At 44.0% G+C, this 13,839-nt stretch overlaps 1 protein-coding gene across 7 annotated transcripts in view; it reads left to right on the top strand.

Annotated features, from left to right (window-relative positions):
- Nucleotides 1–13,839, top strand: part of pik3cd (phosphatidylinositol-4,5-bisphosphate 3-kinase, catalytic subunit delta) — a 250,545-nt gene that overhangs the window by 72,606 nt on the left and 164,100 nt on the right. For 6 of the 7 annotated variants that reach the window (XM_073032257.1, XM_073032250.1, XM_073032251.1 and 3 more), the window contains one exon: nt 10,542–10,650. The exons of the other annotated variant lie outside the window; for it this stretch is intronic. The gene's annotated coding sequence lies outside the window, so the exon portion shown is untranslated. The remainder of the gene's footprint in view (nt 1–10,541; nt 10,651–13,839) is intronic. 7 annotated transcript variants of the gene reach the window in all.

The raw sequence follows: 13,839 nt of genomic DNA, 5'->3' as shown, positions 1-13,839 counted from the left end.
GATTGTGAAGTGGAGGGATGGGTTAGTAAATTTTCTGATGACTCAAAGGTTGGGGGTGTTGTGGATAGTGTGGATGGCTGTAAGAGGTTACAGCGGGACATCAATAGGATGCAAAACTGGGCTGAGAAGTGGCAGATGGAGTTCAAGCCAGATAAGCATGAGGTGGTTCATTTTGGTAGGTCAAATATGATGGCAGAATATAGCATTAATGGTAAAACTCGGCAGTGTGGAGGATCAGAGGGATCTTGGGGTCCGAATCCATAGGACACTCAAAGCTGCTGTGGTTAAGATGGCATATAGTGCATTGGCTTTCATCAACCGTGGGATTGAGTTCAAGAGCCGAGAGGTAATGTTACAGCTGTATAGGACCCTGGTCAGACCCAACTTGGAGTACTGTGCTCAGTTCTGGTCACCTCACTACAGGAAGGATGTGGAAACTATAGAAAGAGTTCAGAGGAGATTTACAAGGATGCTGCCTGGATTGGGGAGCATGCCTTATGAGAATAGATTGAGTGAATTTGGCCTTTTCTCTTTGGAGCAACGGAGGATAAGAGGTGACCTGATAGAGGTGTGTAAGATGATGGATAGTCAGAGGCTTTTTCCCAGGGCTGAAATGGATAGCAAGAGAGGGCACAGTTTTAAGGTGCTTGAAAGTAGGTGCAGAGGAAATGTCAGGGGTAAGTTTTTTTTAATGCAGAGTGTGGTGAGTGCGTGGAATGGGCTGCCGGCGATGGTTGTGGAGATGGATACAACAGAAACATAGAAAATCTACAGCACAATGCAAGCACTTTGGCCCACAGTGCTGTGCCGAACGTGTACTTGCATTAGAAATTACCTAGGGTTACGCATAGCCCTCTATTATTCTGAGCTCCATGTACCCATCCAAGAGTCTCTTAAAAGACTTTATCGTATCCGCCTCCAGCATCATCGCTGGCAGCCCTTCCATGCACTCACCACTCTCTGCATAAAAAAACTTACCCCTGACATCTCCCCTGTACCTGCTTCCAAGCACCTTAAAACTATGCCCTCTCGTGCTAGCCATTTCAGCCCTGGGGAAAAGCCTCTAACTATCTACACGATCAATGCCCCTCATCATCTCATATACCTTTTTATGAAGTTGGATATTTGATTCTAAGTTGAGTTGTTTATTTGTTTTAAAGTACCTACAAGATTTTGATCTAAGATCTCCAAGATAAAGGAGCAATAATGCATTTCCAAATTTGGAAAATTTACAGATTTGGTTAGCATTTTCTAAACACCTGTTGCCCTTGCCTTTTTAGGTGGTAGGTTAACTTTAGGTTAACTTTATCGATCTGTGATGTAGATCTTGTTGAAGAGGCAGATTTTAATTTTGATCTCACTTCGGTAAAGTTAACCGTTGTTTTTTTTTAGCACAATGCAACAAACAGCTTTGTGCCTTAGGCAAATAACGGGCTGCCTCTGTGTTACGCTCCATGAGTTGCTCAAGATTTCCAGCATCTGCAGAATCTCTTGTGTCTTACTTAAATACAGCTACCGGTATACAATTACCCAAATTGAATATCACCCTCTGTACATTTTCTCTGGGGCGTCAGAGGCTGAGGGATGTTTATAAAACTGAGGCATGGCTAGGGTAGACAGTCAGAATCCTTTTCCCGTTATAGGAATATAGAGGACCGTGCATTTAAGGCAAGAGGAGGGAAGTTTAAGGAAATGTGTGGGACAGTTTTTTTTTTAACATAGAGAGTAGTAACTGTGCTGTGGAGTATGACATTGGGCGATCATGGTCTTTCCATGACCATCAGAGTACTTGGCAGATTTTTATACAGAAGTGCTTTGCCATTGCCTTCTTCTGAGCAGTGCCTTTACAAACAGATTCACTGCTCTCTGGCTAAAACATTCCTTCTTCATCTCTGTTCCAAAGGGTAGACTGTGATGTTTAAGAGGCTCGTGCAAGGAATTGTGAATTATTGATCATGTATAAGCAGAAGAGATTTAGGCACAGTGTTCTGAAAGTCCTGTTCCTGTGTGGTACTGTTGTTTGTTGTACACTCAATGGTCACTTCATTAGATACACCTGCTCATTAATGCAAATATCTAATCAGCCAATCATGTGGCAGCAACTCAAGGTATTAAAACATGCAGACATGGTCAAGAGGTTCAGTTGTTGTCCAGATCAACATCAGAATGGGGAAGCATTGTGACCTAAGTGACTTTGACTGTGGAATGATTCTTGGTGTCAGACGGAGTATTTGAGTATCTCAGAAACTACTGATCTCCTGGGATTTTCACACACAACAGTCTCTAGAGCAGAGGTTTCCCAACCTGGAGTCTACGGATCCCTCAGTTATTGGTAGGAGTCCATGGCATAAAAAAATGGTAAGAACCGGTGGTCTAGAGTTTACAGAGAATGGTGTGAAAAACAAAAAAAAACATTCAGTGAGAGGCAGTTCTGTGGGTGAAAAGGCCTTGTTATTGAGCGTGGTCAGAGGAGAATGGCCAGACTGGCTCAAGCTGACAGGAAGGCGACAGTAACTCAAGTAACCACACGTTACAAAAGTGGTGTGCAGAAGAGTGTATCTGAGTGCACAACACATAGAACCTTGAAGTGGGTGGGCTACCGCAGCATAAGACCACACCTGGTTCCGCTCCTGTACCTAATAAAGTGCCCACTGAGTGTGAGTCCTAATTAGGCTGAGCCTTTGATAAAATTCAGCCTTTGGATCCCATGTCCAGGGTACCACTGCACAGACATGGTGGCGCTGAGTTCTCTTTTCTCAGGGAGAGTAAGTAGAGAAGTTAGCCGCCCTTTCAGATGAGTGTCTCTGCCACCTGTTCATTGATGGTGTTGTGTCACGGAACAAGTGAACCTTCGTTGGCAGGCGGCCACTAGACAGTTCCTCTTTTATTGACTTCGTGGTGAGTCCGCACCTGGCGAGGGTGACTGAGGCAAGGGGAAGAAACGGGAAGGGACTAATTGGGCAGTCCTAGGAGGACATACAAGCAGAATTAAACCATTTGGCACATTGAGTCTGCTCCATCATTCGATTGTGGCTGATTTAAGTTCAAATGCAAAGTAAATTTGTTATCAAAGTATGTATAGGTCACTATGTACAACGGTGAGATGCACTTTATTGCAGGCATTCACAGTAGAACAAAGAGAATAATATCAATGAAAAACTATACATAAACACTGACAAGTAATCAATGTACAAAAGACAAGCTGCGCAAATACAGATAAAAGTTATAAATAAACCAGTAAATAATAAATAAATAATACTGAGAACATGAGTTATATAGCCCTTGAAAGTGAGTCTATAGGCTGTGGGAGTCAGTTCAATGTTGAGGTGAGTGCAGTTGTCCATGCTAATTCAGGAGCCTGATGGCTGAAGGGTAATAACTGTTCCTGATCCTGGTGGTGTGGGACCTAACGCTTCTGTACCTCCTTCCCAACGGCAGCAGCCAGAAGAGAACATGGCCTGGATGGTGGGGGTCCTTGATAATGGCCACTGCTTTTTTTGTGGCAGTGCTCCTTGTAAATGTGCTAAACGTTTGTGGTGGCTTTTTCCGTGATGGACTGGGCCGTATCCACTACCTTTTGTCTCACTCAACCCCATTTCCGGCCTTTTCCCCGTAACCTTTGATGCCCATACTATTCAAGAACCTATCAATCTCCGCTTTAAATATAGCTAATGACTTGGCCTCCACAGCCATCTGCCCTCTTGCTCTTACCCGGATCGAATCAGTCTACAATTAGCTGAAGGGGCCCTGAGTTCTAGAATTCCCTCCCTGCACCTTGACCTGTTTCTGTATCTTCCTCACTGAGATATTGGGGTTAGCTCCCCCCAATATCCCCACCTGTGGTTCACCGTCAGCCACTCTTGTCCAAACTTCCTCTCCGCGCACATGGCCTGTGAAGCCAAGTCAGACGCTGCGGTGGTTTCCTCTCGCATGTTTGCCGTTTCCCAGAAGCGTCGGCACTTCTATTGACTTTACGTGCCAGGCGTGGAGCCTTTGTACCAAGGGTCACTCAGGAAACTTCCTCCACACACTGCCTCTAAATTAGAAGCTGTTGTGAGAAACGGTGGTGTAGGGGGAGGGGTTTGGTGGGCCAGGAGTGTGGTTACTCTTTCTCTGATGCAGAGTGTGTAGTTTCTGTTCTGCATTTGGAATTCCTGTTATTAGTTTGCAAGTCTGTAAATTAATTGAGCGTTTGGTGTCACTGATTTCTAACTTCCCCTCAGCCACATGGCTGACACCTTCAAGTGAAATTTGTGCCAAGGTAATGTCAACAACAGCATATATAATCTATAGTAAAGCAAAATGACCCCACGTATGTCAGGGATCAACCTTACTTGCCATGTACAGTACATTTACATGTCTTAGGAGTTTGCTGTGGTGTGCTGGGACAACATGCAACAGAAACAACTTTCAACAATTATACAGAATAAAGAATTGTATGGAAAGATTGAATAGGTTAGGACTTTATTCCTTGGAATGTAGAAGATTGAGGGGAGATTTGATCGAGGTATACAAAATTATGAGAAGTATAGATGGAGTAAATGCAAGCCAGCTTTTTCTATTGAGGTTGGATGAGACTACAACTAGAGGTCATGGGTTAAGGGTGAAAGGTGAAAAGTTCAATGGGAACACAAGGGGAAACGTCTTCACTCAGAGGGTCGTGAGAGTGTGGAACGAGCTGCCAGCGCCAGTGGTGGACTCGAGCTCGACTTCAACATTTGAGAGAAGTTTGGATAGGTACATGGACGGGAGGGGTTTGGAGGGCTATGATCCCGGTGCAGGTCGATGGGAGAAGGCAATTTAAATAGCATGGACTAGATGGGCCAAAGGACCTGTTTCTGTGCTGCACTTTTCTATGACTCTATGAAAAATACAGCTGGTATCGAAATGGAATAAAATATGTATAAATACATAAATACCAGCATGTATTTACAATGTAAACTGCATTACAAAAAATTGTTTAAAGTGTTTCCAGTACAGTACAGTGACTGGGGGAGGGGGCAGGGGCTAACTAGAATAGTTGATCAGATTAACTGCTTGGGGGAAGAAGCATTTAAGATGACATACATGAGGAGATCTGCAGATGCTGGAAATTCAAACAACAACACACAAAATGCTGGTGGAACACAGCAGGCCAGGCAGCATCTATAGGGAGATGCACTGACTGACCTGACGAAGGGTCTCGGCCTGAAATGTCGACAGTGCTTCTCCTTACAGATGCTGCCTGGCCTGCTGTGTTCCACCAGCATTTTGTGTGTGTTGTTTTAAGGTGACATAATTGTTTTAATTTAATGGCCCCATGGTGCTTTCCAAAAGTTCCATCACACGCACAACCCCAAATTGAGAATATTTTCAAAACGCAATACCTCAAGAAGTCAGCGTCCCTCATTAAGGATCCTCACCATCCGGGACACGCCCTCTTCTCATTGCTATCATAAGGGAGGAGATACAGGAGGCTGAGGGCACAGAATCAGAAGGACAGCTTCCTCCCACTTGCCATGAGATTTCTGAACGACGCATAAATCCAAAAGCACCATCTCTTTTGCATTATTTATTTTATCTCGTAACGTACAGTGATTTGTTATGCTTGCACTGTACTGCTGCTACACAACAAATTTCACCACTAATCTCAGTGACTCTGATGCCCAAACCTTGGCTAGGTCTTGCTGGATCCCAATACAGATATTTGCTCGTCAATTTGAGCATTGTATGGTCATCAGTGAGCTTGTCCACCTTCAGATCTGGACTGAAAGACTGCAGGAAGGGACTTGTTTTTCTCTCCAGCTCTTCCCTCTCCTCCTCCAACAGCACTTGAGCTTGCTGCTACAGAGGACGTAGCACTCCACGCATAGTCCGTCAAACCCGGGAGAGGTCACCTCTCGGCCTCCAGCCTCCATTGGACTCACAGACAATGGGCCTCTGAATTTCCCAGTGGACTTGGAAACCCGAGGCTTTGGCCATTGGGCCTCGTCTTCCAGACTTCTGATCGACTTTCAAGCTTTGATCTTTGGTATTGACCCTGGGACTCATAGAACATAGAATAGTACAGCTCATTACAGGCCCTTCGGCCCACAATGTTGTGCCGACCCTCAAACCCTGCCTCCCATATAACCCCCCCACCTTAAATTCCTCCATATACCTGTCTAGTAGTCTCTTAAACTTCACCAGTGTATCTGCCTCCACCACTGACTCAGGCAGTGCATTCCACGCACCAACCACTCTCTGAGTGAAAAACCTTCCTCTAATATCCCCCTTGAACTTCCCTCCCCTTACCTTAAAGCCATGTCCTCTTGCACTGAGCAGTGGTGCCCTGGGGAAGTGGCGCTGGGTGTCCACTCTGTCTATTCCTCTTAATATCTTGTACACCTCTATCATGTCTCCTCTCATCCTCCTTCTCTCCAAAGAGTAAAGCCCTAGCTCCCTTAATCTCTGATCATAATCCATACTCTCTAAACCAGGCAGCATCCTGGTAAATCTCCTCTGTACCCTTTCCAATGCTTCCACATCCTTCCTATAGTGAGGCGACCAGAACTGGACACAGTACTCAAGTGTGGCCTAACCAGTGTTTTATAGAGCTGCATCATTACATCGCGACACTTAAACTCTATCCTTCAACTTATGAAAGCTAACACCCCATAAGCTTTCTTAACTACCCTATCTACCTGTGAGGCAACTTTCAGGGATCTGTGGACATGTACCCCCAGATCTCTCTGCTCCTCCACACTACAAAGTATCCTGCCATTTACTTTGTACTCTGCCTTGGAGTTTGTCCTTCCAAAGTGTACCACCTCACACTTCCCTGGGTTGAACTCCATCTGCCACTTCTCAGCCCACTTCTGCATCCTTTCAATGTCTCTCTGCAATCTTCGACAATCCTCTACACTATCTACAACACCACCAACCTTTGTGTCGTCTGCAAACTTGCCAACCCACCCTTCTACCCCCACATCCGGGTCGTTAATAAAAATCACATAGAGGTCCCAGAACAGATCCTTGTGGGACACCACTAGTCACAACCCTCCAATCTGAATGTACTCCCTCCACCACGACCCTCTGCCTTCTGCAGGCAGCCAATTCTGAATCCACCTGGCCAAACTTCCCTGGATCCCATGCCTTCTGACTTTCTGAATAAGCCTACCATGTGGAACCTTGTCAAATGCTTTACTAAAATCCATGTAGATCACATCCACTGCACTACCCTCATCTATATTCCTGGTCACCTCCTCAAAGAACTCTATCAGGCTTGTTAGGCACGATCTGCACTTCACAAAGCCATGCTGACTGTCCCTGATCAGACCATGATTCTCTGAATGCCCATAGATCCTGTCTCTAAGAATCTTTTCCAACAGCTTTCCCACCATAGACGTAAGGCTCACTGGTCTGTAATTACCTGGACTATCCTTACTACCTTTTTTGAACAAGGGGACAACATTCGCCTCCCTCCAATCCTCTGGTACCATTCCCGTGGACAACGAGGACATGAAGATCCTAGCCAGAGGTTCAGCAATCTCTTCCCTTGCCTCGTGGAGCAGCCTGAGGAATATTCCATCAGGCCCTGGGGACTTATCCGTCCTAATGTATTTTAACAACTCAAACACCTCCTCTCCCTTAATATCAACATGCTCCAGAATATCAACCTCACTCATATTGTCCTCACCGTTATCAAGTGCCCTCTCAGTGGTGAATACCGAAGAGAAGTATTCATTGAGGACCTTGCTCACTTCCACAGCCTCCAGGCACATCTTCCCACTTTTATCTCTAATCGGTCCTACCTTCACTCCTGTCATCCTTTTGTTCTTCACATAATTGAAGAATGCCTTGGGGTTTTCCTTTACCCTACTCGCCAAGGCCTTCTCATGCCCCCTTCTTGCTCTTCTCAGCCCCTTCTTAAGCTCCTTTCTTGCTACCCTCTATTCCTCAATAGACCCATCTGATCCTTGCTTCCTAAACCTCATGTATGCTGCCTTCTTCCACCTGACTAGATTTTCCACTTCACTTGTCACCCATGGTTTCTTCACCCTACCATTCTTTATCTTCCTCACCGGGACAAATTTATCCCTAACATCCTGCAAGATATCCCTAAACATCGACCACATGTCCATAGTTCATTTCCCTGCAAAAACATCATCCCAGTTCACACCCGCATGTTCTAGCCTTATAGCCTCATAATTTGCCCTTCCCCAATTAAAAATTTTCCTGTCCTCTCTGATTCTATCTTTTTTCATGATAATGCTAAAGGTCAGGGAGCGGTGATCACTGTCCCCCAGATGCTCACCCACTGACAGATCTGTGACCTGACCTGGTTCATTACCTAATACTAGATCTAGTATGGCATTCCCCTTAGTCTGCTGTTGACGTGACCCCTGAACTCCAGACTCGCCAGTGATGAGACGCCATTATGAGGGATTCTCTCACTAGCAGCACTGTGGGACACACCCAAAAGCTCAAGGAGGCAGTTCGCCACCACCTCGAGGGTAAATAGGGATGGCCAATTAACTGCTGGCTCAGTCTGTGAAGTCCACAGCCCTTGAAGAATAACAAAAACTCAGACATTTTAGGACCCTCTACTCACTATGGTGCAAAACCACGGGAATTACACATTGGCTGGTCTTTAGCACAGATATACTTATCACTTCCATTGAAAGGTTCACAGGATCATTTATTATCAAAGTATGTATGCAGTATGCAACTCTGAGATTCGTCTTCTCCAGATAGCCACGAAACAAAGAAAACCATGGAAGCCCGATTCAAAGAGGGAACAGCAAATCCACCCATCCCGTGCAAAAAAAGAACGACAACATGACCATGAACCCTCCTACCATAGCCCCCTCCCCTGCAAAACACACAAGAAGAACATCAACCCCCCCCAAGCTATCCTGGATATCTAATTCTATTCTACTCTGGATATCTAATAGTCTTTCTTCTGAACCGAATTTGTTCTCAGAACTCGAGGCCTGCTTGTTGTGTGGCTTGACCGTGCTGTTGTGCATTGATACATGATGCAGCAGGGGTTGTTTTTGTTACGCTGATGGATTAGCAGTTTGCAGCACACTGTGCCTCGTTGCATTGCCTGTTCATACTGACAGTGAAAGAGTAAACGTTTGGTATCAGAGGACCGTAATGGCGAGGTAAACCTCTAGAGGCTGAGTGATTGATTTGGAAACAGGAGTTTTAAAACCTTCCAGAGCAGCTGAGGAATTTCAATTATTGATTATATAAATCAAGAATAAAATATCTCTTATTAGTAGTGGAACTACTGATCTATAGCGTATTATTGTCTTTAGAGAAAGGAAATGTATGTCAGGTTTATTGTCAAAGTAAGTGTATGTCATCATGTGCTACCTTGAGATTCATTTTTTGCAGGGATTTATAGGAAAATAAAGAAATGTAATATAATTTATGAAAAACTACACATAATAAGTACATAAACCAAGACTGTCAAATAACCAATGTTCAAATGACGACAAATTGAGCAAATAAAAAATAAATAACACGGAGAACATGAGTTGTAGACTTGTGGGTTGTAGAGTCCTTGAAAGTGAGTCCATAGGTTATGGAATCAGTTCAGTGATGAGGTGAGTGAAGTCATCCCCTCTGGTTCAGGAGCCTGATGGTTGCAGGATAATAACTGTTCCTGAACCTGGTGGTGCGGAATCTAAGGCTCCTGTACCTCCTCCTGGATGGTAATAGTGAGAAGGGGGCAAGACGTGGGAGAGGAGAGATCTTCAAAGGTGGGCTACACCTGGGGACAACCTGGAAGACTGCACCAGACGGGGGACTTTGGTGAGCTGCTATTGGCAGACTTGTGCCCCAGTAGGTGATAGGAAGAAGTGTTGTGTATATAATATTTGAGTAATATTATAAATGTACTGATTGATTAAGCATTCTTTGGTTGTTTAAATAATTCATTACGGGTTATATGTATCAGTATGTGTGTGCCTTGCTTAAAGCGAAGTACATGACTTTCCTGTCTTTAATTTCAATTAGTTTTGGAGTTACAAAACATAACAAGGAAAAGGAGAAGAGGAGAAAGAAAAAGACTTATTTGCATGCAAGAAGTGGGCGCATAAACGCCCTAGACCATTCATTTCATGTCACTTAATGCAAAATCCTCCCATAAATACATGGTCAATGAACTGCAAGCTCTTCCGGGGGCAGTGAAGCAATGTAATCAAGTTATAAAGTACACCTTTTACAATTTAACTGAGGAGACTGTCAAGCCATTGTATGAGGAAGAGAGAGAGAGAGGGAGAGTGAGAGAAAATGAAAGGGAATAAGACATTTTTAAAAATTAAACCTCTTGTTTTCCACTTGGGATGTCCCAAATAACTACTTTGAACTTTTGGTACTGTTATAATGTAGGGAACATGGCAGTCAATTAGCTCCTATGAACAGCAGTGTACCAATGCCTGGATCATCTTATTTTGTCAATGAGTAAACTATTGAAGGGACCTAGTTCATCAATGGTGCTCACATCCTTTTGTCCTTTTTCGGTCTCTGGTCGCTGTCTTTGTTGACCGTATTTTCATTTTGTATTTTAGTGTCTCAGAAACGTCCAATGCAAACACAAGGCTGTGCTAAGTTGAAATTCAAATGAATAGCGATGGAATTATGGACTCCACAAGTCAAGTTTTCTTCTGATGCAAAGAGGTTTGTGCCTGTTTATATTAGTACAGCAATGCGTGTTTGCGTAACCTCCTCGATAGTTGCCTGAAGTTGTTATTACACTCTGACTTTTATATATTCTCCACAGTAATGGAAGGTTCCTCAGTATTGCACATATCTCATGTTTTAGAAAGTTAGACCATAATTAGACCATAAGACATAGGAGCAGAATTAGGCCATTCAGCCTGTTGAGTCTGCTCCACCATTCAATCATGGCTGATTTATTAACCCACTCAAACCCAATCTCCTGCCTTCTCGCCATAAACTTTGATGCCTTTACTAATTAAGTACCTATCAACTTCTGCTTTAAATATACTCAGTGACTTGGCCTCTACAGCAGTCTGTAGCAATGAATTCCACAGATTCACCACACTCTGGCTAAAGAAATTCCTCCTCATCTTTGTTCTAAAGAAACGTCAGTGTGTTCTGAGGCTGTGCCCTCTGGTCCAAGACACTCTCACTACTGGAAAGATCTTCTGCATGACCACTCTGTCTAGGCCAGGGGTTCCCATCCATTTTAACCCATGGACCAGTACCATTAAGTTGGGAACCCCTAACTAAGGACTTTCAATATTATTTCAGGTTACAAATCTACCAGACCTTCCAGACCATACCGGGTGTGAAACTCCGCATTTTTAAATATTTATCCTACCCTAACCCATTTTGTCCTCCTCATGTTCTCATCAGCTCTGCAGATTTTACACTCGTCTACACTCTAGGGGTAATTTACAATGGCCACTTAAACTTCCAGCACATGTGTCTGGGACGTGGGAGGAGACCAGCGCACCTTGGGGGAGGGCGGGAGGGGGACTCACAGGGAGAATGCACAAACTCCACACGGACAGCACAGGGCGTCAGGACTGAACCTGAGCTGAAGGAGGCATGAAGGCAGTACCTCTACCACCGTGCCAGTTTCTGTTCCGTACTTCCAGTGAACTGTTGGCAGAGATTGGTCGTTAATGTATTCAGGACCAAGGATTAGAACATAGACCTTGCATTACAGCGCAGTACCGACCTTTTAACCTACTCTGAGGTCAATCTAACCCTTCCTCCTACATAGCCCTCCATTTTCAATCATCCATGTGCTTATCTAGGAGTTTCATAAATGTCCCTAATGGATCTACCTCAACCACCACCCCCGGCAGCACATTCCATCACCCACCACTCTCTTAAAAAAAACCACTTAACCTTTACTTTCCTTCAATCACTTTAAAAATCAGGCCCCCCTCCCCCAGTATTAACCATTTCCACCCTGGAAAAGAGTCTCTGGATATCTATTTGATCCATGCCTCTTACCTTTGCATGCCTCTGTCTAGTTGCCTCTCATTCTCCTTCACTCCAAAGAGAAAAGCCCTCGCTCATTTAACCATTCCTCATAAGACATGCTTTCTAATCCAGATGACATCCTGGTAAATCTCCTCTGCACCGTCTCTACAGACTCCACGTCCGTCCTACAATGAGGCAACAAGAACTGAACATGGGTGTGATCTAACCAGGGTTTTATAGAACCGCGACACTACCTCACAGCTCTTGATGGGAATATGAGCCCAAAGATGCTCAGCAGGTCAGGCAGCACCTATGGAGCGAAAAACAACAGCTTGAGTCAATAAGCCTTGATCAGAACTGAAAAAGTGAGAAAACTAGTCTTTCTGAAGTTGCAGAGAGGGGTGACAGGTTAGCAGGAGCAAAGTGTTTGTCCCTGAAACCCTCCGCCCTGTGCTAGCTTTTGATGAAGAAGAATAGCCCTTAACTCAGCAGTGGAGTTATCAGGGCACCGTCATGACGGTGTTTACGTAGCAAGCTATTCTTGTTTTTACGAGGCCGAGTTGCTAGCTTGACGCTCAACCTGATTTGGACTCGAACTCGGGATCCTTCGCTCCAGAAATTGCGCCACCAAGTGGGACACCAGCTTTTGGTCACCTGTCATAATGACTGCTTGGGATCCAAGGCACTGCCTCAGAACAAAGGAACGTCCCTTTAGGACAGAGATAAGGAAGAATTTCTTCAGCCATAGAGTGGTGAATCTGTAGAATTTGTTACCGTGGAGGTCCAGCATTAGGCATATTTAAGGCAGAAACTTTAATGTTCTTGAATGTTCAGCAGCTATATTTCATTAGGAGGTTGGTGAGATTTGGTTTGTCACCTGAAACTTTTACGGATGTACCGTAGAAAGCATTCTGACAGGCTGCGTCACCGTCTGGTGTGTGGGGGTGGGGGGAGCTACTTCACAGGATGGAAAGAAGCTTCAGAAAGTTTTAAAATTAGTCAGCTCCATCTCAGGTGTAGCCTCCGTAGTATCCAAGACGCCTCATTGTGGTGCCTCAGAAAAGTGACATCCATTATTAAGCACCCCCATCACCCTCTGTTACCATCAGGAAGGAGGTACAGAAGCCTGAAGGCACATACTCAGCGATTCAGGAACAGCTTCTTCCACTCTGCCATCCGATTCTGAAATGGACAATGAACCTGTGAACACTATCTCACTTTTTAAAAATATTATTACTGTTTTTGCACTATTTTTAATTTAACTATTTTTATATATGCTTACTGTAATTTATTTTTCATTCTATATTTATCGTGTATTGCATTGTCCCACTGCCGCTAAGTTAACACATTTCTCAGCATATGCCAGTGATGTTAGGGCTGATTCTGATTCTGAATGGCAAGGGAGTTAATGGTTAATGACAGGAGAATAAGGTCGAAATAAAAAACAGCCTAATTGAATGGCAGAGTAGACTTGAAGGGCTGAATGGCCTAATTTTGGTCCTATATCTTATGGTTTTAAGTAAATCCTTGTCACCTAGTGATAAGGAGCAAGGTTCAACTTTATTCGCCATAACCATTTGCATGTATTACTAATTTGCTGTGGCATGTTGTTGTGACATGCAACAAAAACAACATTCAACAATTCTACAGAAAAAAAGATTTATATAAAAATAAATTTAGAAGTATGGATACGGAATAAAATGTGGATAAATACCATCTGAACATGATTAAGATGTTCTTTTTCACAACCACAGTAAGTTTGAGCGGTGAGCTTGCATTGATGAAGTCCATGCCCTTTATACACAACGCATGACAAATCTTGTTAATACCAGTAAATGCTACATTAGTTTTACTGCATTAAGTGTTTGGCTTAAGTTAAAGTATTAATAGGAACATGTTGAGGCACTG

This window comes from Hemitrygon akajei, chromosome 29 (assembly GCF_048418815.1).
Source record: "Hemitrygon akajei chromosome 29, sHemAka1.3, whole genome shotgun sequence".
Lineage (NCBI taxonomy): Eukaryota > Metazoa > Chordata > Chondrichthyes > Myliobatiformes > Dasyatidae > Hemitrygon > Hemitrygon akajei.
Note: the sequence above shows the minus strand (reverse complement) of the source record. Positions and strands in the feature narration are given on the sequence as shown.